The following is a 26,052-nucleotide window of genomic DNA, read 5'->3' as shown; positions in this document are numbered from 1 at the left end:
AGAGCAAATCAATGCCTTAAGAGACAGACCTTGAAAATAATAATAGCACTCTACAATTGATGTTTTTAAGTGCAGGCACACATTTAAGTGCTTTATAGGTACTTTTCCATGCTTAGTATGTTCTATGATGATTAGTATTCATAGTTGGAAGATAAGGTACCAAGAACAGAGAAGTCAAGTGCCTTATCAATAAACCCAGTACTGGGAGAGATGAATTCAAATATCCATGAGGTCTAACTTCCAAATTGGGGCTCTGTGATATTGTATGATGGCTGTCTCTTGGGAATTTCAAATCAGTATTAATAATGAATATGTCAAAATTATTTACATGAGACAGTTTTATTTATTTCTTTAAAAAGTAACAAAGTCATCTAAAACAAATCTGCAAAGACATGTTTGCTAAGTCATAGCAGTGAAAGCAGCAGCTGGGAAATTCTGTGATTAGACCCCAGAGCTGTACCAAACCCTGGAAATGACGCACAAGATGCTACAGGTATGTGTACACAGATTTATCTGTGGGGAGTGGGTACGTTAGAATCTGAGACAATGTGATCAGATTGATGACGTGAAAACTTTTACAACGACTTCCTTAGTCTGTTATTTGACTTTAGTCGCAAAGATATACATGCATATAAACCTGTACATGGGCTTTCCCGGTGGCTCAGTCAGTAAAGAATCCACCTGCAATGCAGGAGACTGCCTGTAATGCGGCAGACTGAGGTTTGATCCCTGGGTTGGAAAGATCTGCTGAAGAAGGAAATGGCTACCTACTCCAGTATTCTTGCCTGAGAAATCCCATGAACAGAGGAGCCTGGCAGGCTACAGTCCATAAGGTCACAAAGCAAGGACACAATTTAGCAACTAAACCACCACCACGTATCTATACATACATGTGTATATAATAGGTCTGCATATAAAGGCACCTGCATATTCATGTGTAGATGTAAACAAACATACAGAATCCTAGTACTTCTTATTTTGCAGAATTTTAACAGGAGACATTGATTTAATGTTCTTTTGATCCCAAATGCTTTTATCACAAGGTAAGACAAGCTTATCTCGAAAGATTGTGTCAGTGCAAATAATTTCTCAAGAAATGCTTTCATTTAGTTTTCTCTAAGGACTGTATTTAAAAGAACTAGAAAATTTTGATCACCTGTTGACTTGGGCAAAATTCTACTGAAGCAAGGGCTGAGGCATTTGTTTGTATGCATGGTGTGGTTTAGATTTCCTGTATACATACATAATGAGGACAACCTTTGAAAAATTTGGTTCTAAATGTCAGGAACCAAAAAGAACTCTATCATGTGTGTTATTAATATGTTTCACTATCTAAAAGAATATTCCATCATGTAGTAGGAATGTCACATTACCATAATTTTCTTATATCAAATGCATGCATTTAGCAAGTACATTATGATAGTGTCTGCCTTGAAAGAAGAAAATCCGTTTTGTACTGAGCTTCATGATGTACCAGTGCTGAACTGTCCAATCTACTTTAAAAATAGATCAATATTTTAGAAGTAATTTTTGTACCCTTCGTTTAGCATTTTGATACATTTAAATGAACTGGCTTTGTTTCCAAGGAGTACAAAGTAAAACAGAGTTTGGAAGAATCTTGTTAATAGGATCAATGCAGACACCACGTTAAGTGGACAAAGGTATACCTTTTTGTTTTTACTGCTTGTCAAAATGTGTATTTTTTCCAAATTGTCAAATAGTTACCAGATCTTTATTTAATTTTAGGTTATGTAGTAGAATAATCATTGTATGATCTTTTCCTTATGTTTATAAATAAAATATAGGGAATTTTTTGAGATTCAAATACAACAGAAAATAGAATATTTGTAAGTCAAAATAAGTAAAATCAGCAAATTTATCCTGGATAATTATAACTTTTTAAAGTTGAATTTTAAAAATTAGAAACCTGTTTAAGATATGAGTGTAAATTATAAGTAGAATATATAAATTTAGCAATATTCCACTCTTTGGGGTTTTCAATTTTCATATGCTTCAAGTTAACATACCAGGGGATAACAATGTCATTACTATCCTATGACATATTTATAAAAATGCAGCTTTTCTTTGGAAATGATATAATATTTATTTCAATAACATACTTTACAGCTACGGTTGCAATATTAGTTCTACTGCCTCACATCTGCAAGTATATATTGACTATTTAAATTAGATAAGTAATCATATTTTCATTGTGTTCAGTTGCTTAGTCATGTCCAGCTTTTTGTGTCCTCATGGCCCATAGCCCTCCAAGCTCCTCTGTCCATGGAATTTTCCAGGCAAGACTACTGGAGTAAGTTGCCATTTCCTACTCCAAGGAATCTTCCCAAATCAGGGACTGAACTAGCATCTCTTATGTCTCCTGCACTGACAGGCAGATTCTTTACCACTACTGACAACGGGGAAGTCCATGTTTTCATTAGAAGCCCTGGTTTCAACAGCTAGACTGCATCCTTATTGCACTAAATACAAAACTGTAGTAGATGCTGTCATAGATCATATGGGATCTTAGGTCGCAGTCTGTGGTCTAGCAGAGATCAGAAATTTGTTCAAAGTGAAAGTGAAAATCTCTCAGTCGTGTCTGGCTGTTTGGGACCCCATGGGCTGCAGTACATGGAATTCTCCAGGTCAGAAGACTGGAATGGGTAGCCTCTCACTTCTCCAGGGGATCTTCCCAACCCAGGGATTGAACCCAGGTCTCCTACATTGTAGGCGGATTCTTTACCAGCTAAGCCACAGGGGAAGCCCAAGAATACTGGAGTGGGTAGCCTACCCCTTCTGCAGGGGATCTTCCAGACCCAGTAATCAAACTGGGGTCTTCGCCAATGCAGGCGGATTCTTTACCAACTGTGCTATCAGGGAAGCCCTCTATGACAGACTATTTTCAGAGCTTTGTTTTCACATGATCATCAAGTAACTCATATTAAGTATCACTCTGCACTTATTGTGACACTAGTTGGCATATCTCTCTCCACTTCCTTCCCTTTGAGTTTACAGCATGTCATATTGGACTTTCAAATAGTCCGTCTCTGTCGACTGTACAAACTATGCACCATACAAACTATGCACCTTAAGAAAGTTGAACTCTCTTAAACTCCAGAGATCATTTGTAAATTTGATGCATATGTATAACTGAATATGTATCTTTTTAAAGACTGAATTCATATTTTCCTCTAAAATGGCTTTCCAAAGCTGGTATCTAAAGAACTCTGTCATCTGCTCAACTCAGTACACTATTGATACTATGCATAAAAGAAATAACTAATGAGAACTTACTATATAGTGCAGGAAACGACTTGATGCTCTGTGGTGAACTTAGTGGGAAGAAAATCCAAAAAAGAAAGGATATATGTATATGTACAGCTGATTTGTTTTGCTATAATACAACATTGTAGAAACATTAGAAGAACCATTGTAGAACATTGTAGAACATTTCTACATTGTAGAACAGTAGAAACATTGTAAAGCAACTATACTCAAATAAAAATTAATTTAAAAAAGAGCTCTCAACTCAGAAGAGCTCTTGGATCATTTCTGACTCCCCTTTTTTCTTCTTAGTAAGTGAAATTAGTACCTATTGGTTCTTCAAGATAGTTCATCTCTCCCTTCCGACTGCTTCTCTGTTGATTCTGTAAATTATCACTGCACACTACAGCCTACTGTAATAGACTCTTGATTTGTCTTGCTGCCAGTTTTCTGCAACCCAAACCATCCTTTACACGATCACTATATAAGTGGATCCATTACTATCTATTTCCAAAATCTTTCATAGCTCTTAATTTTTTCTCAGATGAAGGTGAGATGATTTGGCTTGTTACTTGTGGTTCCGAATAATTTGAATCCTGCCTTCTCTCCACTGCATGCCTTCTGGCATCTCCCCAACCTCTTTCTTAAATTATTCTCTTTAGTAAAAATTTTACTCATGATGGTCCTTTTTGGTCATCTATCTCATTACTTGCACTTGTAATGTTGCATGCAGGCACTAGAATATTCTCTTTCCGGCCTACTTAGCAACTGTACTCATCTAAACTGTCCTAACAGTTATTCTTTAATTTTTGAAGAGATTACTCTGTGCAGCCTTTTGAGAATCTTTCTTTTATTATCTTTAATTACAAATGATACATTTATTCTTATTTATTTTTCATGTTTTCTTTCCCCAACTAGAGTGTGAATCATTACCTAACATGTTCCATCTTTCATTGTGTCTTAGTGTTTAGCATCATTCCAAATGCTTAATGTATGTCCCCAAAATACTTTCCACCTTTACAGAGTATAAAATATTAAACAACAACTGCCCAATTTGGGTTTCTGAAAAACAATCAGAAGGAACATGATAAATTTACAAATGGGAAGGAGAGCTGATTGCGAGGAGCACAGGATGTGTCTGAGAAGAGGTGGCGCCATCTCATCAGGTCAGAGAACTAGGATGAGCATGTGCTGTCCGTGGGGCTGAATGGCAGAGGGGTGAGAGCAAGGTGGTTTATGATTGGGAATATTTTAAAAGAGCTTAGCAGAGACCAAAATGAAGGTCTGTGGACATCTGGTTTTACAATCATATTTCCAATTCACTTGAAGACTATTTCTTTTTAGGTTACAGTGCCTGATTTTCACTTTTTACATTTATAAATGCTATTAAATCTGATATGGTGCTTAATGCTTTCACAATTTAAATAGAATCTGTTAGGAATATGGTACTGAGAAAGTTGAAACCACATAGAAAACTGTACTGGGGAAATCAGCCTAATCACTGGCAGCCAAAGGAACACAACTCAACGTGATGACAAATTTATATAGGATTAGCGGGCGAAACACCCACAGGAGGTAAATCCACTGGGCAAGGTATGAGAGCAGGAGGGCTCAGCTGAACTCTGGTGTTAGTGCTAGTTATGTTAATAATGGTTGAAATGATAAAAATATCAAGGTGGTGGTGGTGGCACCACAACCCTATGGCATCACATATGTTGGTGATGTGTTTTGATGCTGAATTATATTAATTAATAGAGTGTAAATTAAAGAATTCAAGGTAGAATGTTAGTTCTTTAAGACCAGATCTAAAAGTACAAGGTAGCAACAACCATTGTACTGTAGATGCCAAATAAACACCCTTGGGTCACAGCCTTTACTGTAATAATAAATCCTGCTGCCCCAAATCACTGGGGGAATAAAGCATAGATTAATAAAAATGAAAATATGATATAATTTCTGACTTGTGCTAGTCGATGCTGGCTCTGGGCTATAGTCATCGACTCTTTCTGGGTGCCATCTTGTTCAATATGGTGCTCCCGTGAAGCTATGCAGTGTCACAGCCCTGTCTGGGCCTGCTTGTATCCATACACATCACTTATTGATCCAGTGAAAATGTCAGATATCAACTTATCATCTCACTCACGCAAGAATCAAATTGCTTACAAAAATGTTGTTTGCATTTTCAGGTTCTACTAAAATGGTTTTATTTTTATGAATTCAAAATGTTGTAAAATAAAATTCATAGAAATAGCCATCATTACAAATGCCTTATTTGTTTTCTGAAACAAGCAAAGCTAGGCACGTAACAATAACAAATAAAACCAACAAAATATAAACAAAATCATGATGCTTTGTCAAAAGGGCAATGATCAATCATTTATCTAGAATTTTATTATATCGACAACTTAATCATAGTCGATTATATGAACAGATTTAATTTGATTATGCGAGATGGCAACTTTTTAAAACCTTAACAGTGGGGAGAGAGTTAAGATGCTTTCTGGAAAATGTTATTTATAATTAAAGATAAAGTATTGCCATCTCAAAATTCATTTTTATGTTAAGCTAAAAATCTAGATTGTTTGCAGATTTTTCTTTCTCTGAAATTGAGATATTCCATATGATCTTCTAGATCCCAGAAACAGCAATAACTGGACCATTCTGTCAATAAGATTAGATACTATAATAGAATTAAAAAAAAAAAAAAAACACTTGTCCCTTAAGTCCCAGCACACGCTGTAAATGAATTTAATAATTTATATTGAAATATGTCAGGCAAGTGGAAAAAGACATTTAAATGTAATAGTACTTGAGTTTTCTATTAACATCCCCTTAATGCTGGCAGAGAATTTACTGATTAAATACAGATATTTTCTTTGCAACTATAAGTTAGTTTATATCTGTAAGAAGTCCTCAAGTGACAAATAATGTCATTTCCATATTTGTGTCCTAGGAATCTAGTACAGGATTTGGTTCAAACTAGATGCTGATTCCATGACTAGTGAATAGATGAGTGAATTAAATTTCAAATGAAAGCAGGAAATGAACATAGGAAGGATATAAAGGGTTTAAACCATCTGAGTACAATATTTAAAAGCCTTTGTCATGTCTCTGGTACATAATCTGCACTCTTAAAAGGGCTTTTTCTTTCTGTTTTTCTTGGTAGCTACATCAAGGTGTTCATGAATGTTAATGGAGTCATCAATGCCACTGTTTGGCAAACTGATAAATTTGTGCTTGCTTCAACTAATTCCATCTCTAGACCTTTTTGTTTTTGTTTTGCCTGCTCTGGGTCTTTGCAGCATTCAGGTTTCTCTCTTTGCTGTATGGGCTTCACTGGCCAGCGGCATGTAGGATCTTGGTTCCTTGATCAGGGATTGAAACCGTGTTCCCTGTCTGCATTGGAAGGTGGACTCTCAACCACTGGAACAGCAAGGAAGTCCCTCTAGACCATTTTATCTTCCTTATTACCTTTTTCAAGTTAGTTTTCAACCCTAGATGGTCAGTATTCAAGTACTTTCCTTTTTAAATACTAACTCACCCACCTCTAAAACCTACCATTAGGAAAATTTGAAAATCCTTTAAGAATGCAGCCCTCTTACAGATATCTTTATGAAAGAAACCAGGGGTCAGAGAAGGGGCTGGATTGCACAAGTCTATTAAATGACTATGTGGCAGAGTCAGTAACTGAACAACTATGCTCTGTTTCATGGTACATGGAAACTTGGTCCATCTGGGGTGATATTGTCTGGTTATCTCTGTCTCCCCTTCTAGAACTTCTGGATCCCATCTTGTCCCTCCCTGAATCTACTTTCTTCCGTAGGGTGTGATACCTGTTTTGCATAACCTAGTCTCCGTCACCTACTGACTTTTGGTTGTTTCAGCTTATGGGGAGAATCAGAATGAGATGGGAGGATGAGGGAGAGAAGATGAAGAGAAGTCTGGGTGTTTTTTCTCTGCTCCTCTTGCTCTGAGCAGCAGTTTGTGTTACTTACTTGGTCTCTCCCTAGCGTAGGGCTCCTCCTCATGCCTTCAGTTCCCACTGGGTTCCAGTAACTCAATTTTCTCTCCCTGCTTTTTCAGGACTAGACTGACCTCTTTGTTCTCTTAAACCCAATTACACCTCTGTTAATAGATCCTCCTCTAAAATCTCTTCCAGCATCTGAGTTGTACTCTTTCTTACCAGGAAAGAGAAATGAACAATAGATAAAACGATCGCTTAAAAACTGGGAAGTCTTTTTGATGAAGGTTTGAAATCTAAATTCAAATGCCCAGCTAAGCCTACTTTTAGTTCTCAAATCTTATGTAATATTTTTCTTGCATTTTCTGCATGAAGTTAAAATTATGAGTTACAACGCAAACTTCTCCTAACTCCTTTAAGATGCAGAATGAAAGAAAAGGGATTGTTTTTTAAAATCAATTTTCTTGGATTAAAAATTACATATTTGGAATTGTTATTATTTCTTTTGAGACAATAAAGTGCTTCTGGTAAGGAGTCGCTTTTGTCCTTTTTCTTTAAATGGCAATGAGTTTGTTGGAAGATTTTTGTGTGATGGTGTAATGTTTAAATTAAATATATCTTTGGGGTTCTGAGCCTGCTGAGATGAGTGTGCTGAAAATATGACCAATCACAACAAACTGGAAGGATGGTCGTTGAACTGGTTGGCACTTGTTTATTCTCTAGACAAATGATTTGACTTTTTCTCAGCCTGAATTGAAGCAAATGGCTTTGGTGGTGTCAAGTTTAGATGATGTAGTCTAATCATCAGGTTTATAGCTTAAGCAAGTCAATTCCTGGTTTCCATTAGAGTTACAATAAAAGTGGCATTACAAATAAACTTTGCCATTGCTACTTGCTTTTCCTCTGGAATTTTGTAGCACAGTGAACCAAGCGATATCCTTTAGTCTATTTTTAGTATCGTCATCTTCAAGTCCAAAACTAATTTTGTCAATCCACACAACTACTTCCAGTCTTCAAAGATGTCCATCAAAAATGTTATTGCTTGTCTGGACTGTGTGTTCAGAGGCTCCAGTCTTTTATACCTCCAGGACACTGAGTTTTGTCACATCTACACAGCTAAACTTTGGCAGAAGAATCCAGCCCATTGTGGTTCAGCACTTGTAAATTTAAAGTACTTTCTTGTCTTACAGTTCTTTATTTTCAAACATAGGTTGATATCACATACAGCTGTATTTTATCTAGAACTTTATTAACTTTAAATAGAGATATGAAAATACACGATCTAATCTATGATTAGTTCTTTTACAATACAGTAGTTAAGAAGTACATCCGCCTAAAACTATGATACCATGCATAAACTTAATAAGGGAAGTACAAATAAAATACCTTGAGAATTCAGAAAAAAATGGATTATTAACATAATTTTTGACACTACTAAATTTATATAAATATATAAGCTTGTAAATATATAAGCTATGTTACCCTTACTATATATTATACTGTATATCACATATTATATAAAGATATTATATTAGCTGTTCTATCCTGGTGCCTCAGAAGATAAAGAATCTGCCTGAAAAGCAGGAGACCTGAGTTCGATTCCTGGATTGGGAAGATCCCCTAGAGGAGGAAATGGCAACCCACTCCAGTATTCTCGTCTAGAGAATTCCATGGACAGAGGAGACAGACGGACTACAATCCATGGGGTTGCAGAGTTGGACACTACTGAGTGACTAACACTTTCACACTTTGCACTAGTTACACTAAAAATTACTTGATGGTAGAGACCAAGAATTTGTACCTCATCAGGGACGAAGCACATCTTCTTGCCCACAAAGAGAGTTCAATAGCTGCTCTTGAATATTGAAATAGTGATAATATTCTGATGTTAGACACTTCAAAATGGCATGACACTTCTTATTCAAATGTTCTGAGAAAGCAACTGTTTCTGAAAAGGAAACCAAATTTGAAGTAGAAATCATAAAAATAAACAACAAAGGCACGCCACATAGCAGAGTAGTTGAACTCCCAGTTCTCTGAAAGATGTAGATAAAGGTCTAACACACACTCCTGTTATTTTTACAGGAAGCAGAACCTCCATCAGATGAAAACCACTGACCAGAATCATGTAGATCCCAGACGAGTTACAGTCAGAGGATTGCCAATGTCTGAAAATTTACCTTGATACCAACCAATCTGAGAATCGTGCACAAGCTGTTCCAGCACCCTGCAGCCCCCTCCTTCACCCTGCCTTTAAACCTCTCTCTCCAAACCAGCCACTTGGAGATGGTCTTAGGGCACTGGTGCACCACCTCCCCAGGTTGCTGACTTCCTGAATAAATCTACTTTTCCTTTTCCACCAACCAAACCACACCACCACCAACAAAAAACAATGTATGACAAAAACCACCACAAAATTTTAAAGTAATTAGCTCCTGGTTAAAATAAATTAAACAAACTACATAGGCACGGAAGATGGGACCCTGCCTCTCTGCATCCAATGCCCTCAAACAATGGGTAATCCCAGAATACCAAGACCATGAACTCTTCATTTTCCTGGCAATTGCTATGCTTTGTCACCAATTCCCAAGACCTAGAAAACTAGGGAAGAGTCACACTGAGGACACTAGACCTCCTGTCCATTTGTGTTAAGTTCTAAGAGTACTGAGTATTCAACCTCGGTTTCAGTGACTCTCTGCCCAACATCACTTTTCCTACTTTATCTGATGACCATCCGTACTATGCCTTTATTGGAAACCACTCTCCTCCTGAAATCCAATTCCACATCTCCAAATTTCTAATCTAGCTTGTATTCCCACTGCACTGGGTTTTAGATCATTTGGGAGAGTCGTTTTTGTAACCCATTGATTGCTTCAATAGCTAAGATTTATTGAATGTTTTATATGTATTGGGCTCTAGGCACAGCATTAGCTCATGGTTTTCCCCTCACACTAAACTGGAAAATTCCCAATTCTGAATCAGTCCAAAGATCTGTCTTTTTTTCCCCCCCCAAAGATCTGTCTTTTCCACATCTGCACCCAGCCTGTTTAGCCCTGTTGGGGGAAATAACACAATACTGCAAGTTGTTGTCACTTGTATTCATGTGGAACACTGCCGAAAAAAAATTCATCTCTTAACCTCCATGACAACTGTTTCAAATACCTTCTTTTTTTTTTTTTCCAAGCTGAGTATTCTTCCTTTGATTCTTAGGGAAAAAAAATTGAATTCCATTCAACTTTTCAGATAAACTGGAAACTATCAGATAGGATCTCCCTCACTTTTCATCATAAAAATATACAAAACATTGGCCTCTGCACCATCCTTTCTCTGTTCCTCCAAGTGTGATGGAAAAGGAGTTCATTCTCCCACCTAGGGGCAGTCCTTCCCGCTACGTTCTCGTTCTCATGGACTGTCACCACTCGCCCATCATGATCTCTCTTCTCTGATTCTGGCTCCGCCTCATTTTACTCTCCCTGAAGTTCTCCATAGCCTCCCCCACACCCCCATCACACACAACTGAAACGGCCTTTCTGGATCTGCTCTCATCCACTCAGCTGCATCTTACCCCTCTTTCAAACTCATATTTCTCACAAAGTTTTATACACTCATTTGTCATTTTTTTTTCTCCTAGAATCTCAGTCTTTTGCCTCAAATCTACCACCTTCTGTAAGATTACCATTGCCCTTACTATATCTAAATTTAATATGTTAACAACTATTGTGTTACCTCTAAATCACATTTTAAAATATATTGATTCTTAAGAAATATATGTGAAAAATAACACCCAAGACTGATTTCCTGTAAAAGAATGTGATCTTTTACAAAATCCCATGGAAATTGGCTACATCCCCATATGTAAGGGAATCAAACTTCACCAACCCCAGGGTTAGGACCACGGCTCCTTAATTATGCCAGAGAAGAAGTTGCTGCTTCTCTGAGCAAGAATGCTGATGTGGCAAATTTGGCAACCAGTGTGCTGTATCACTTTGGATTTCCCTGGTGGCCCAGATGGTAAAGAGTCCTCCTGCCAATGCAGGAGAACAGGTTCGATCCCTTGATTGGGAAGATCCCTTGGAGGAGGGAATGGCAACCCACTCCAGTATTCTCGTCTGGACAATTCCACGGACAGAGCAGCCTGGCAGGTTATCCATGGGGTCGCAAAGAGTTAGACATGACTGAGCGACTTACACTTTCAATGTCATTTAGCTGCAGTGGCGAGGCTTAAACCCTAACCCGCAATCAGGCCAAAGAGGGACCAGTGGTACTCTCACTGCAAGTAACTAGTTTCTGGGCTAGTGCTGGATTAAAGATTCTGCCACAGCACATTTCTCTCATATCCTGGCCCCTGAGTGACCAGGTGAGGGACTTTGGCTTCCCTACACTGGCAGCTAAAAAGTCACACATCCCAAGTGTTAGGGTACCTCATTGGAGTCCGATGGGGACATTTAATGGAACTCTGTTCAGTGTAATACACATGGGAATTGAGAAATTGCTTACCCGCTAGTCTTCTGTTATTGGCAGCTCTCTCCATTGACTGTTGTTCCAGCAAGAAGAGAGTATGTGTTGCATGGTTATTTGACTTTGCTTGCATGACAATTTGTAGACATTTTCCTTTAAAATTTAAATACAATAAAATTTATGTCATACAAATGTAATATTTTCCTTCTTCCCAGATCCCACTCATTGTCCCTATGATAACCACTGCTAACTCACTGACTAATTAGTATATATAGATTCAGAGTTTTTCTATGGAGGTAAAATATATAAATATAATGGATATATAGATATAAGGAGATAAAGATTGAAAAAATAAATGAGAATATTTGTTGAGAAGTACATGCACTTATTTAATTGATTATTCTGCAACTTACCTTTTTCACTTGATGGAATAATTTGGAGCTTTTTCTCTGCTAGTATTCATAGCTCTGCCTTTCTTTATAACAGAAGCTTATTATCCATAACATAGAGAACATAACATAGTTTAGCCCTTTTTATATTGATGGACATTTCAGTGTATTCCAGGTTATCATTATTATAAAAAAAACCACAATGGACATCCTTATAAATCTTACTTTATGAGCATTTGTGATTATTTTTTAAGGTGTATGAGTTGTAAGAAATTACTTAAAAACTAGTATTCTGGTGCTCGGTTTGGTGTAAACACAGTATGACGGCATTTTTTTTTTTTTTTTGTCTTTCTGTGCTGCTTGTGGGTTCTTAATTCCCTGACCAAGGATTGAACCTGGGGCCTCAGTAGTGACAGCACCAAGTTCTAAGCCCTGGTGCATGCTCAGTCATGTCCGACTCTTTCCAACCCCATGGACTGCAGCCCTCCAGGCTTCTCTGTCCATGGAATTTCTCAAACAAGAATACTGGAGTGGGTTGCCATTTCCTTTACAGGGGGATCTTCCCTTTCCAGGGATCAAACTCACATCTCAGGCGTCTCCTGCATTAGCAGGCAAATTCTTTACCACTGCACAATGGACTGCCAGGGAATTGCCAGGAAATATGAAGTTTTAAAAGTATATAACACAGTATATAAAAGAACATAAGATCCATGAAGGCAGACACCTTTCATTCTTTATTAACTGCTATATCCTCAGAGCCTAGAACAGTGTCCATAGCTAGTAAGTAGATGTTCAATAAATGTCTGTTAAGTGAAGGAGCAAGTTGATTTGTGTACTTCTGATTTATATTTACCAAACATAGAAGTGGCAAGACTGCTATTTTTCTCCAAATCTCCTTTCTCCCCATCTTACAAAGTAATTGAAACCTAGACTTTTAGCTAGATAGATGACTGCTTACAATTAAGATCCTATTTCCAATCTGTCTTGAAATGAGATATAGTATCTGATGTAGATGTAGCACTGTGGGTAACTTCCGAGTCATGCTCTCCTATTTCCCTTTTTTTTTTTTTTCTCTCCTAATGATTAAAACATGGGTAGGGAAGTGAGCTATCCTGGATCACATGGATTAAAGATACCTCTAAGGAGAGCAAAGCAACAAGGTAGGAGGAGAGCAGGAACTGATCCTGTGGGGATGCCGTGCTAGTCTTGGATTCTTACCTCGGGATGCTTACGTGAGACCTAAATCAACCTCCTTTTAATTTAGGCCAGAATTATCTTTGGTGTCTGACAGAACAGCCAAACTCATATTCTAGCTCTGTGTTTTTTCAAACGTTTGGACCAATACTGTCATTTTAAAACACATTTAAAATTGCAACTAGTATAGTCCATGGAGTCACAAAAAGTCGAACACAACTTAGTGACTGAGCACACACACACACATACACAAATATATAATCAAGAATCTTTAGAAAACTTTAGTCTTATTTAGTGTGTACATTCTGGTATCTTCTTTTCTATTTTACTGTATTGTAATTCATTGCATTATACTTCTTTCTTATTCAGTTTTTTTTTTCTATTCTATTCTGTCTAGCTTTCTTCCATTCTTTTCATTCAATCAAGACAAATAATATCGGACACTACCAACTAAATCAATGTTATGACTCGCTACTGCGTTATAACCAATAGTCTAAGGACCAGTGTCAAAATAAGATAAAAACAATTTACTTGTGTGACATATCCAAAACAAAGTTCTCCCCACCCTTCACTTTTGCTTAGACAGAATACTATGACTCTTTTAGAAGTAACAACCCTTAAATTGTTACTGTTTCTCATACGTTGAGTTCATCAGCAGTTTATGGTGATTTCAATTCTGATTCAAATTTTGTTTGATTTTTCCCGATATTCTAGACAATATACTGTGTGCCTTATGATAACAGGGTTTGTTCTAGATGGATAAGAAATCATTTCCCTCAAAGACCTATAATCTATTAGAACAGACAAACATGTAAAGAGGTAAATTAAAATAGAATGTAATTATTACTATTGTGGCTCAGACACAGTGGTCATGATTGATGAAACAGTAATATCTCATGTGTTTGTAGCCAAAGAAAATACTGATAGTAAAACATCAATGTAGAAGCAAATCTGGTAAGATCTTCATTTCTACTTAGATATTTTTCATCTCTACTAAATAGCTTGAAGAATACCTCTGAATTTGGAGACTGAAAAAAACCCTGCATTTGAGTTAAGTCCAAATTCTTGCTTCTTTTCTGGTACACAAAGGGTAAATCTTAATATGGAAAACAGTGTAAACACCGTATACATGGAAGACTATGTGATAACATTGTACAGCTGAAGTTTCGGTAGTGATATTGCCCATGTTTACTGAGATATTACAATGAAAAAACATATAGCTTTAATGCTCAAAATCCCTTTGTCACTTCCAATATCTCTGACATTTAAAATGACTGCTTAATCTTTCACATTTTCCCCAAACTAAAATCTTAGAAATGTACTTACTTGTCCATTTTGTATTAACCTGACTTTACTTGCTAGAATTTCTTTATCTTAAAAGTGGCAGAAAAGTGCCCTTGTAACAACAATCTTAGAGGTAAGACAGAGTTCAGACACACTAAGGCTATTTCTTATTTTGGTGGAGGGTGCTGTGGACATTTGATGCCAATCTAAGATCCCGAGTTGAAGATTAGAGTAAGAATTCAGATGAGCTCAAGTTAAATGAATAAATAAAGACATTTTCAGTGTTGTGAAGAGAAAGGAGAAGGGAGAAAGTGTAAAACTTGGAATTTCTGTTTGTTTCATATTAATCACAGTTCCTTTTAGTATGTATCCTCTTGGAAATGGAACCACAGCACATCTGGAATATCTTTCCTAGGATGACTGAGAATAGCCTGTTCTCGGCTATTTAACTAGTGGCCAAGAACAACCTGATGTTCTCAACCACAAATTGAAAGTGAAGGTTACTTTCTGGTAGACTTTATCTTAAAGCAGTAAAACGGGTAACTGCAGCTACAACTGAAGGTATTGATTTTGTAATTTCAGCAAATTAAGAACAAGACAGAAAACCTATTAAACCTTTTCACTGATTGCCAGGGTACTTTTTGGTGAGTCTGAGTTTGACATTAAAATTACACACACCTATCTCTTTAAAGTAAAACACATATATTATAGAGAAGAATAATGGCATTTGATGCTTGTATATTTTTGCATTTTCAATGTGAAACTTCCAAAGCCTGATACATGAATGTTAAACAACATACCAAATTTTCACAAATTAGGGTTAAATTTAGATGCACTTTTATCATGTTTTAACAAATTTTTCATAGACCAGAAGATTTTTGGTTAAAACAGAGAAATAAGCTCTGATAATAATATTACCTCTCAGAACATTATGAGTAATGGCTATATAAAAATATTTTACAAAGAATACTGAAAAAGTATCAGATTATATCTTTTGTGTAAAAGAATAAAATAAACCTATTTTAGTATGCAACACCTCAAATTTTTAAATATGTAATTTTAAATTTCCTTAAGTGAATACATTAAAATTACATTAATCAAAATGTCAAAGAGGAAGCTGGTTTTGGAAAATTTGATAAAAGGACTGATAGTCTACAGTTAAATTTAGGTCATCATATCTTCTTTACACACTCACTCCACAAATCACACTTATTAGTAGGTAGATGACATTAGAGAAAATACAACTTTGAAAATATTTGGGAGTGCCTTTGGCCTGCAATTAGAGAAAATCATAAAAAAAATTTCATAAAATCGTAAGAAAAATGTAACAATTTGGGACAGCTCCAGGTTTAGTTAGTTCAGTGATTCAATCATACATGGTTTTATTTTTTCCATTTGTTGTTTTTACCTTTTCATTTTGTTCCTTAGTGCATCAGTTTCTTCTTAATGATTGCAAGATCCTGTTATTGTTCACTTAGCACTGAAAAATGTTCATCAAAAGAAAAGGGTCATTTCTCCCTTTGCATCTCTTTTTGAGAGCAAGTTAACTTGTATCAGAATTCTAGATCTTTTTTCCCCCTCCTGTCTCAGTGACAAAAATTTTATCAAATTATTATTGCTTCACTAATCTCTCTAAAAGTGAATGAATTGATCACAATTAGCTTAACGTCCCAATCATAATTAGTTAATACAGGTTTAGAATGAAAGCATTCTCTGGAGTATATGATTATGTGTGGGACAGAGTTTTGAACCAAATCAGGGCTAGGAAGAAGGGGAGTAGTTGGAGTAGTCAACGAGTGTCTGCAATAAGATTTGTCTGTTATTAAAGATGCAATAAATTAGAAAGTTACTTATAGTTGCAGTAGTGCAATCTAGGGTTTACATTCATAAACTAAAATGTGAAAGAAAATTCTCTAAAATATCTGAAGAAAAGCAGACAAGGTTCCATCTGTCTTCCAGAAGATGAATGAAGAGAATATGGAACATAATACTTTATATGATTATTTGAATATTATTTGAAGCATGGGAAAATAGTATCCCAAATAATTTTAGATCACTTACAAAAGACATAAATAAATTACTTGGACATGTGTTTTGCAGTTTTGTAAAACCTAAATATTGGCCTTCATTTATTCTTCCTATTTGGTCAGCCATATTGTTAGTTCCTCAAAAATCTGTGGTCACACCATCAGTTGTACTAATTGATGCTTGATTCTAATGATGTTTGATTCTTTTGCTACACAGAAAAGCAAATTTTCCATCAATGGCAAGAGAGGCACTTTAGTGTTAGACTATTCTTGGAAAAAGAATGGGATAATCAATTGAGTTTCTCTCCCAATAGAGAAAGTCAAACAGCATTAGATAGCATGTCTGCAACTAAACTTTAGCGATCTGATGCTGAAACATGAAATTTCTTAAACCTCCCTAAGGTCCATGAATCAATTAGCCTTTTATTCTCCAGATGGGGTGTGAATTAAGAATAATTAGAATATTAGCCAGAATGTTACTCTTATGCATGATAGCCATGGCTGGGTTCCATCAGAATTAGCATTTTTGATGAGATATAAGCTCTATTCACAAGTCAATCAATGTAATACACTATATTAACAAAAGCAAAGATTAAAATCACATGATCATCTCAATAGTTGCAGAGAGAAAAATTATTTGACAAAATTCAACATCCATTTATGATTAAAAAAAAAGCCTCTTGATAAAGTTGGTATAGAGGAAATACATCTTAAAAAGTAAAGGCTATTTATGAGAAATCCCCAGTTAACTTCATATTCAATGGTGAAATGCTAAGCACATTTTTTCAAAGATAAGAAACAATACAAAGATATTTATTCTCACTGTTTCTGGTTAACATTGTGTTGCACATGCTAGAAAGAGTGATCAGACAAAGAAAAAGAAATAAAAGGTATCTACTTTGGAAGGAAAGAAGTAAAACTGTAACTATTTGCAAATGAAATGACACTGTATATAGAAAACATTAAAAATGCTACTGAAGACTATTAAAACTAATAAATAAATTCAATAAATTTGCAGAGTATAGGATTAGTATACAGAAACATATTGCTTTTCTGTACACTAATAATAAGCTATCAGAAAGAGGAAACAAGAAAACAATCTCATTTCCAATCACATCAAAAAAGAAAACATCTAGGAATAAATTTAACTGTAGAGATAAAAGATATATTCTTTGAAAACTATGAGGCATTGATAAAGGGAATTGAAGACAATACAAACAAATGGAAAGACAATCCATGATTATGGATTAGAAGAATTAATAGTTAAAATGTCCACACTACTCAAAGCAATCTACAAATTTAATGCAACCCCTATCAAAACAGCCATGACATTTTCCACAGAAATATAACAAATAATCCTAAAATTTGTATGGAACCACAAAAGACCATGAGTAACCAAAGAAATCTTGAGGGGGTAAAAAAAAGAAAGAGAACAAAACTAGAGGTTTCATGCTCCCTGACTTCAGACTATACTACAAAGTTACAGTAATCAAAACAATTTGTTACTGGCACAAAAGCAGAGTCATAGATCAATGGAGCAGAATATACAGTCCAGAAAAAAATTCACACACATAGGGTCAATTAATTTACAACAAAGGAGGCAAAGTATACAATGGAGAAAAATTTCTTTGATAAATGATGCTATGAAAACCTGATAGCTATGTTAAAGAATCAAACTGGACTACTTTCTCACATGGTATACAAAACTAAACTCAAAATGAATTAAAGGCTTAAATGCAAGACCTGAAAGCACAAAGAAAGTAGATAATACAGGTAGTACACTCTTTGACATAGGTCTTAGCAATATCTTTTTGTATCTGTCTTCACAGGCAAGGGAAACAATAGCAAAAATAAACAAGTGGAACCTAATCAAACTAGAAAGCTTTCGCACAGCAAAGCAAACCATTGATAAACAGAAAGGCAAATATAAGAATTGGAGAAGATATTTGCCAATAATAAATCTGATAAAAAGTTACTATCAAAATATATAAAGAACTCATACAATGCAATATCAAAAACAAACAATGTGATTAAAAACTAGGCAGGAGACCTAAATATGTATTTTTGCAAAGAAGATACACAGAGGGCCGACAGGCACTTGAAAAGATACTCAACATCACTAATTATCAGGCAAATGCAAGTTAAAACCATAATGAGGACTTCACTGGTGGCTCAGTGGTAAAGAATCCACCTGGCAATGCAGCAGACACAGGTTCAATCCCTGGGCTGGGAAGATCACACATGCTGCAGAGCAACCTAATCCGTGCCCACAGCTAATGAGCCTGTGCTGTAAAGCCTGGGAGCTTTAACTACTGAGCCCACGTGCCACAAATACTGAAGCCCAAGTGCCCTAGAACCCATGCTCCACAGCAAGAGAAGCCACTTCAATGAGAAGCCCTCGCACCCAAACTGGAGAGTAGCCCTCACTTGTTGCAACTGGAGGAAGCTGGCACGCAATGACAAAGAAGACCCGGCCCAGCCATAAATAAGTAAGTAAAATTAATCTATAAAAAGTAAAGTCACAATGAGATATCACCTCACCTCTGTCAAAATGGCAGGAAATAAATAAATAAATAAGTAAAAAAGATAACAAATAGTTGTTGACAAGGATGTGGAGAAAAGGAAACCCCAGAACACTGATAGAATATAAATTGATATAGCCACTATGGAAAACAGTATAGATTATCCTCAAAATATTAAAAACAGAAGTATCATGTGATCCAGCAATTCCACTCCTGGAGTTATATCCAAAGGAAATGAAAACACTTATTTGAAAAGAGCTATCTCCTTTAATGTTCATAGTAGCATTATTTGCTGTACTGTTCCAAATCACTTCAGTCATGTCCTACTATTGCAAACCTATGGACTGTAGCCTGTCAGGCTCCTCTGTCCGTGGGATTCTCCAGGCAAGAATACTGGAGTGGGTTGCCATGTCCTCCTCCAGGGGATCTTCCTAACCCTGGGATGGAACCTGCATCTCTTATTTCTCCTGCATTGGCAGGCAGGTTCTTTATCACTAGCACCACCTGGGAAACCCAGCAGCATTATTTACAAAAGTCAAAATATAGAGGCCACCTAAGTGAGATGAGGGGAAGGGTAATGAAGAAAGGGAGTGAGATATATAAGCTATAAAGTATAAATAAATAAGACACACAGAAGTGATTTACAGCATAGGGAATACAGCCAATTAAAAAAAAAACTTTATGTGGTGTCTAATAGAAATATCGAATCATTATGTTGTACACTTGAAACTAATATTTTGAGTAATCTTACTTCAATAAAAAATCTAAAAATATTATTTTTAGTGATGTATTTTTGTGAAATAAATTGAACTTTCCAAGTGGGTTTTATTTAATTATCAGTTGATAAATTCAAGACACTTTGTTAAATACCTTTGATAAGACTATGAAAAAAGGTGGGTTAATTCTTATAGATTCCTATATATTTAATAAAGATTTAACCTCTGATCTAGTCAAGTTAAATCTTAATCAAATTGTGGTAACACTGTATGTTATGAAGAAAGGGTATCAAACAACACCCTCTACAAACATAGAAAAGAGAAAATTAAAATATGCTAATAAAGTATGCCTGAAACATTTCTAGCAAAAGACTTCTTTTAATCAGGAGATACACAGATCCAAATGGCACCTGATGTCAACATGTTTAGCACGTTATTTAATTTGAGGAAATATGTTTGAAGCATTCAGACAGGACTACATTTATTTTGACACTGAAAACTGCACAAGAAGTCTCCATTTTTCATAAGACAATGTGAGAAACTAAATCATAGGCTGATAGATGATATTTTGACAGCCTAACTAACCAGTATTTCAACTATATTACTAAACACAACATTTTAAAGACAATCCAGAATGTAAGTTGATATTATTGATCCAAAAGGGAAAAAGCACTCAACCCTGTGCAATGGTTTATGTCAGATCATTGCTGGTCTGTACCAGAAATTTGTGTCAGTCATGTTTTTCGAAACTTTTCACATCATATGTGGCTGTGTGTTAGCCGCTCAGTTGTGTCCAACTCTTTGCAACCCCATGGACTGTAGCCATCCGGGATCTTCTGTCCATGGGATTTCCCAGGCAAGAATACTGGAGTGGGTTGCCATTTCCTTCTCCAGGGGATCTTCCCAACCCAGAGATCAGGAATCTGCTGCATTGCAGGCAGATTCTTTACCATCTGAGCAACCAGGAAAGCTCATCATATAGATGCTACATAAAACTCAAATTGGACAAAATCAGGAAAGAAAAGAGAAATCAAACTCTCATTTTATGTGCTTGAATTATTTGATATATTTTGATGCATTTTAAGCATGAAAATATTCCTAATTAAAAAAAAACTATCTCTGATTCTAAATAGAATAGCATATACAATAGTTGTAATGTTACATCATAAGAGACAGTTTTCCATTCAGACTTTCTAAGGTCTAGATGGCAAATATATGAATATCAGTCAGCAGTAGAGTCCCCAGTGTCCATGACAGATAGCACTATATCATCAGAGCAGTTTTTCAGCAGAAGCCAAGTGTGTTTTCAGAACTATTCTCAGCATGGTACTCCAGACACTTACTATTCTATTCTGTCATTTGAAATTTGCCACCTTAAAATTAAGCAAATACTAGTTCTGTGAGTGTCTAAATATTGTTAAAGTGAATCTGATATTGATTTTTAAAATATCTTTAGTATTAAATATTTTATTTTTGCATTTGCACGTAATGTCTACTAGGTTATTGCCAAGATCCAGAAAAGGATTCAAACTTGAAAAAGAAAGAAAAGTGAGCAAATTTGTGAATAGGCTAATTAAAAGAAAACTATTAATTATATGCATTTATAAAATTTATATTTTAAAAATAATGTTTATTAGAAAACAGTTAAGATATAAAAATTAACTAAAAAAGTAAACCTAAAAAACCCATAAAAGTATTAATTGCTTGGCATAATATGAAAACACATTCTCTCTGAGTATTGGATTAACATATTAAACCACAAGTATGACTTAACAAACATATCTGGGGACCTAAAATACCATCTCTGATCTGCTGGACAGCATGAGGATTTGTAGAGCCTTCACAGAATCTTTTTCTCACTGTGTTTCAGTAGGTCTGCAGTGCTATCTTTTGATTATTTCCATATTTCCTGAAAGTACAATTGGTATAACCGTAATTGGCAACTGGTAAAAACTCAACAATGGTCCCCTGACTTGCGGAGTAAGAGTGGTTATAGAAGAGAACCAAAGTGGAGACACCCTGCCATGCCACCTCCACCCCCTCCCCATTAGGTTTCCTTTCCTCCTACACTCTACGATACCAAAACAAAGGGAACTTATTGAGTGGTACCACCATCACAAAACAAAGATGCTAAAGGTGATGATATCTACCAAGTACTCACTCTCCTTTTGGCCAGAGCAAAAACTAGGTGAGTCTTGGGAATGGTTGCAGGTTATCATAAACTTTAGGAAGGTAGTGATTTCAACTGTGATTTTCACTTCAGATATGGGTCTATGAAAGCATAGATATTGCATAGCCTCTTGTATGCTGTATGCAGTTATTGACTTAGAAGCGGTTTTCTCTATCTATGTTAATAAGGATAATCAGAAGTAGATCATTTTCACCCAGATGGGAGAGTAGTACATCTTCACTATTTTAAATTACATTTATACCAATATGTATTTGGTCATCATATAATTGGTAGGATCTTGAGCCTTTTGATATGTCACAGAACTCCAAGCTCATTCATCCTTACTATGAAAATATGTTAATTTGCCTTGAGAAACAAGAACTCATAAGTATCTTAAATATCTTAGAAATGCACAAATGTGCTAGAAGTTTATATGGTAAGTTGAAAGAAATTCCAGGCACCTATCACATCAGTGCAATGACGTTCCATTTTCTGGGGCTTGTTTGAAACAGACTTGCCATATGTAAAGGTAAATTGCTGTACTTTGTACTGTCTACCACAAAGAAAGAGGCATAGTGGGGTTTTTGGATTTTGGAGGCAACATGTACCACTTTTGGGTACACTGTTCTGATCATTTTGCTGAGTAAACTATAAGGGTTCCAGTTTGGAGTAGGACTCATAAAATGAGTTCTTCAAGTCCAGACTGCTGTGTAAACTACCTAAGACTTGAGTATCATGACCAATGATACTTCAAGTGTCTTTTGCACTTATAGATGCTTTATGGAGACTCTGCTGAACTCCAGTAAGGGAAACACTGGGCAGATCCATAATTTGGAGCAGTATCTTGTCATACTCTGTCAGTAATGATTCTCCATTTTGAGAAGCAGCTCCTAGCTAATGACTGTTAAAGACTGAACATCTGGCTATGAGACATCAAACAAATATTAGGCTTAAGTTTCCTTCACCAACTCAACATTTTCTTTTCCAATAAATAAATAAATTAGGCATCTACTGCCATTGAATTGGGATCATATATGAAAGACACGGTCCAACTATTATGGATTCGGAAGACTTGCAAATTGCACAAATAGTTGGCTCAAACATCCCCAGTACCTTCCTTTGTTGGTTTGTTACCCTTCTTTGACATCTCCTTTGGTGTTTGGCTAGTTCTTGCAGCCAGGTAACAAAAGATAATATTTGGAGATCTGGTTTATGGATGGATCTGGATGGTATGTTGATAGTAGCCAACACTGGATACATACTGTCCTATTGATGGTCACACAAATGGTCAACAGCAGAACACATATTCATCTGGGGGCAGAGAAACGGCACTGGTTGCCTGGTCTAGAGTCAATAATGTATTGAGAATGCCAGGCATTCTCTAGTATGAGGTGTCAAGTTTAGCTCAATCATCTCTCCAGAATGCTCCTTTTAGGTCCAAACCGGAGAAAGACATTTCAGAATACACTAGCAAGCAGAGCAGACTCACATCTCACATGAATTTCTGGGTTTAGCTTGGCAACCACTTTATAGTTTTCCCAAGGACAATTGTTGGTTATTTATTTATCATTTTTTATGACTCAAGAACTTATTCTAGTAGTTTTCCTCAACTGAAGAATGATTATTATATGAGGAAAATAATGTCCAAATGACATTCCTTTAGTTTAAAGAAGAATGTTGTCATTACTCAATTCTTTCTTATCCTTCTTTTTTGGTATTTTTGAACATTATTTATTTATTTGTCTATTTATTTATTATTTTTATTTTTGTCTGCACTTGGTCTTTATTGTTGCATGCAGACTTTCTCTAGCTGGGGTGCACAGGCCTCTCACTGCTGTGGCTTCTTTTGTTGTGGAGCATAGGTTCTAGGAGCAGACTTCAGTGTGGAACAACTAAATGGGTGTAAACTTTGCTCCTTGGCATGTGGAATCTTCCCAGACCTGGAATCGAACTCACGTCCCCTTCATTGGCTGGCGGATTCTTAACCACTGGAACACTAGGAAACTTCTTTCATTTCCTTTTTAAATACAGAATTTTAGTGCTCGCTTCGGCAGCACATATACTAAAATTGGAACGAACAGAGAAGATTAGCATGGCCCCTGCGCAAGGATGACATGCAAATTCGTGAAGCATTCCATATTTAAATAAATAAATAAATAAATAAAACGGAAAAAAAAGAATAAATATAGCATTTTATAATACATACTGTGACAGACCATGATGCTCAAACATAAGAAACTATTATTAATTTTTATTTTGTTATGCTCGTTGCAATGGTTTCATAATAGTATATAGATTTATCACAGATTAACTAGAGTGCTATTGTTGTTGCTGTTATTTAGTCGCTAAGTTGTGTCTGACTCTTTGCAACCTCATGGATGGTAGCCCCCCAGGCTCCTCCGTCCATGGATTTCCCCAGGTGAGCATACTGGAGTGGGTTGCCATTTCCTTCTCCAGGGCATCTTGCTGACCCAGGGATTGAACCTGTGTCTCCTTCATTGCAGGTGGATTCTTTACCACTGAACCACCAGAAAAGCCCAGTGTGGTATCATTAGATATTTAATTTATTTTTTGTAACTTTACTACTATAAAAATCACCACAATAAATATATTTGTATTTATCCCTTATATACAGTAAATCTATATCTTTATATACAGTAACAAGTGGCATCTTAGAATAAAACTTTCAAAAATTTCAAGTTACTAAATAAGGGAATATATAATATTTTAAAATGCTTGCATTAAAATATAGATTAGTATCAATAAATTATATATATATAAGATATTAAAATAACTATTCAGTGATATAATTTATCTCTTTATTCAATTCTTTTACATCCCTCAGTAAGGCCTTGTAATTCTTTTTATGTAAATTTTTGTGTATCTCTTGTTATACTTATTCCTAACTAAGTCATATTTTTGTTGCTATTCTGAATGGATTTTCTATTTTATTATATGTTCAAATTAGTTATTACTGGCATAAAAAGCTATTGATTCTTACATACTAATTTGAAAATAGACACCTTTTTGAAAGTCTTATAAAATTATTCAAATATTTTTACTAGAATAAAATATCTTTATTTCAGTAAGCAATGCAAATTGTATTTGATCTCAGGGTCCTTTGCCTTTTCACTGTAGATATTATGTCTCCATATATTTTTTTTAGAAAATAAAAGATAAAAATTAATGAAAATAACTTGCCTAGGTATAAAATTCTTTGGTCACAATATTTTCCTCAGACTCTGATTAATCCCAGTTTTGCCAAACCATTCTCAAGTCTACTGCTGAGAGAGAAAAAATTTCACAATGTCCTATACAATTCCCTGACTTGAGTGGACTTTAGTTAGCACTCCTTTGCCCTCTTATAATGACTTTTTTCCCTGCTCCTACCATCCATCTTAATTACTATCTTCTGAAGTTTATAGTAAACTTCAATCCTGCTTCCAAGGATTTTTCTATTGATGGAACCTATCCTAGGGACCCATACATTCCATCACTACTGCTATTGGTTCAATGTGCTCAGTTCTTTTTAGGAGGATGTTTTTCCTAGGTGTTGAAAGAGATGATTAGAACATTTGGAAACTTGCCCTGTTTGCTTCAGAGACTTTTACCTGGGGTGTTAAGGTCTAGTTTCTATTACAGACAGAGTGCTAGTTATCTAGGACTTGCAACAGAGAGGAAAGTGAAACATGCCTTTCAACTTTTTAACCTAAGCCATGGACTTCCACGGTGGCTCAGTGGTAAAGAATCTGCCTGCCAATTCAGGAGATGCAGGTTTGATGCCTGGGTTGGGAAGATCCCCTGGAGAAGGAAATGGCAACACACTCCAGTGTTCTTGCCTGGGAAACCCATGGACAGAGGAGCCTGGTGGGCTCTAGTCCATGGGTTTGCAAAGAGTTGGACACAACTCAGTGACTAAACAACAACAACAACATTTTGTGACTATTACATGATGAAAAGCTGAAACCATGTTTTAACTAGGTTAAAATCAGAGATGATGAACGAAGACTTCTGAGCTTATCTGTAGTTTAAAAATTAAAGAACAAAGAGTTGAACAGACTTTTCAG

The 26,052-nt window shown here is 35.8% G+C and overlaps 1 non-coding gene across 1 annotated transcript; it reads left to right on the top strand.

Annotated features, from left to right (window-relative positions):
- Positions 1-24,023: 24,023 nt before the first annotated feature.
- LOC136145351 (U6 spliceosomal RNA) lies at positions 24,024-24,129 on the top strand. The gene has a single exon (XR_010658787.1). It is a non-coding gene; the product is annotated as a U6 spliceosomal RNA (small nuclear RNA).
- The last annotated feature ends 1,923 nt before the right edge of the window (positions 24,130-26,052 follow it).

This window comes from Muntiacus reevesi, chromosome 12 (genome assembly GCF_963930625.1).
Source record: "Muntiacus reevesi chromosome 12, mMunRee1.1, whole genome shotgun sequence".
NCBI classification, from domain to species: Eukaryota; Metazoa; Chordata; class Mammalia; order Artiodactyla; family Cervidae; genus Muntiacus; species Muntiacus reevesi.
Note: the sequence above shows the minus strand (reverse complement) of the source record. Positions and strands in the feature narration are given on the sequence as shown.